Source organism: Salvelinus fontinalis, chromosome 7, assembly GCF_029448725.1.
Source record: "Salvelinus fontinalis isolate EN_2023a chromosome 7, ASM2944872v1, whole genome shotgun sequence".
Lineage (NCBI taxonomy): Eukaryota > Metazoa > Chordata > Actinopteri > Salmoniformes > Salmonidae > Salvelinus > Salvelinus fontinalis.
Genome location: NC_074671.1, coordinates 66346904 through 66349477, shown reverse-complemented (window position 1 = coordinate 66349477; position 2574 = coordinate 66346904).

Below are 2574 nucleotides of genomic sequence, written 5' to 3'. Positions count from 1 at the left end.
GGGAGGATGGCGTGGAGGAGGGTTGAGAGAGACAGTAAACAGGGAGCATGGTGTGGGGGAGGGTTGAGAGAGACAGTAACCAGTGAGGATGGCGTGGGGGAGGGTTGAGAGAGACAGTAACCAGGGAGGATGGTGTGGAGGAGGGTTGAGAGAGACAGTAACCAGGGAGGATGGCGTGGAGGAGGGTTGAGAGAGACAGTAACCAGGGAGGATGGTGTGGAGGATGGTTGAGAGAGACAGTAACCAGTGAGGATGGTGTGGGGAGGGTTGAGAGAGACAGTAACCAGTGAGGATGGCGTGGAGGAAGGTTGAGAGAGACAGTAACCAGGGAGGATGGCGTGGAGGAGGGTTGAGAGAGACAGTAACCAGGGAGGATGGCGTGGAGGATGGTTGAGAGAGACAGTAACCAGTGAGGATGGCGTGGAGGAGGTTTGAGAGAGACAGTAACCAGGGAGGATGGTTTGGAGGAGGGTTGAGAGAGACAGAAACCAGGGAGGATGGCGTGGAGGAGGGTTGAGAGAGACAGTAACCAGGGAGGATGGCATGGAGGATGGTTTAGAGAGACAGTAACCAGGGAGGATGGTTTGGAGGAGGGTTGAGAGAGACAGTAACCAGTGAGGATGGCGTGGAGGAGGTTTGAGAGAGACAGTAACCAGGGAGGATGGTGTGGACGATGGTTGAGAGAGACAGTAACCAGTGAGGATGGTGTGGGGGGGGCTTGAGAGAGACAGTAACCAGGGAGGATGGCGTGGAGGAGGGTTGAGAGAGACAGTAACCAGGGAGGATGGTGTGGAGGATGGTTGAGAGAGACAGTAACCAGTGAGGATGGTGTGGGGAGGGTTGAGAGAGACAGTAACCAGTGAGGATGGCGTTGAGGAAGGTTGAGAGAGACAGTAACCAGGGAGGATGGCGTGGAGGAGGGTTGAGAGAGACAGTAACCAGGGAGGATGGCGTGGAGGATGGTTGAGAGAGACAGTAACCAGTGAGGATGGCGTGGAGGAGGTTTGAGAGAGACAGTAACCAGGGAGGATGGTTTGGAGGAGGGTTGAGAGAGACAGAAACCAGGGGGGATGGCGTGGAGGAGGGTTGAGAGAGACAGTAACCAGGGAGGATGGCGTGGAGGATGGTTTAGAGAGACAGTAACCAGGGAGGATGGTTTGGAGGAGGGTTGAGAGAGACAGTAACCAGTGAGGATGGCGTGGAGGAGGTTTGAGAGAGACAGTAACCAGGGAGGATGGTTTGGAGGAGGGTTGAGAGAGACAGAAACCAGGGAGGATGGCGTGGAGGAGGGTTGAGAGAGACAGTAACCAGGGAGGATGGTGTGGAGGATGGTTGAGAGAGACAGTAACCAGTGAGGATGGTGTGGGGGGGGCTTGAGAGAGACAGTAACCAGGGAGGATGGCGTGGAGGAGGGTTGAGAGAGACAGTAATCAGTGAGGATGGCGTGGAGGAGGGTTGAGAGAGACAGTAACCAGTGAGGATGGTGTGGGGAGGGTTGAGAGAGACAGTAACCAGTGAGGATGGCGTGGAGGAGGTTTGAGAGAGACAGTAACCAGGGAGGATGGCGTGGAGGAGAGTTGAGAGAGACAGTAACCAGTGAGGATGGCATGGAGGAGGGTTGAGAGAGACAGTAACCAGTGAGGATGGCGTGGAGGAGGGTTGAGAGAGACAGTAACCAGGGAGGATGGCGTGGAGGGTTGAGAGAGATAGAAACCAGGGAGGATGGTGTAGGGGAGGGTTGAGAGAGACAGTAACCAGTGAGGATGAGTTGGAGGAGGATTGAGAAAGACAGTAACCAGGGAGGATGGCGTGGAGGAGGGTTGAGAGAGACAGTAACCAGTGAGGATGGCGTGGAGGAGGGTTGAGAGAGACAGTAACCAGGGAGGATGGCGTGGAGGAGGGTTGAGAGAGATAGTAACCAGGGAGGATGGTGTTGGGGGAGGGTTGAGAGAGACAGTAACCAGGGAGGATGACGTGGATGAGGGTTGAGTGAGACAGTAACCAGGGAGGATGGCGTGGAGGAGGGTTGAGAGAGACAGGAACCAGGGAGGATGGCGTGGAGGATGGTTGAGAGAGACAGTAACCAGTGATGATGGTGTGGAGGAGGTTTGAGAGAGACAGTAACCAGGGAGGATGGTTTGGAGGAGGGTTGAGAGAGACAGTAACCAGGGAGGATGGCGTGGAGGATGGTTGAGAGAGACAGTAACCAGGGAGGATGGCGTGGAGGAGGGTTGAGAGAGACAGTAACCAGTGAGGATGGCGTGGAGGAGGGTTGAGAGAGACAGTAACCAGGGAGGATGGCATGGAGGAGGGTTGAGAGAGACAGTAACCAGGGAGGATGGTGTGGAGGAGGGTTGAGAGAGACAGTAACCAGGGAGGATGGCGTGGAGGAGGGTTGAGAGAGACAGTAACCAGGGAGGATGGTGTGGGGGAGGGTTGAGAGAGACAGTAACCAGTGAGGATGGTGTAGGGGAGGATTGAGAGAGACAGTAACCAGGGAGGATGGCGTGGAGGAGGGTTGAGAGAGACAGTAACCAGGGAGGATGGTGTGGAGGAGGGTTGAGAGAGACAGTA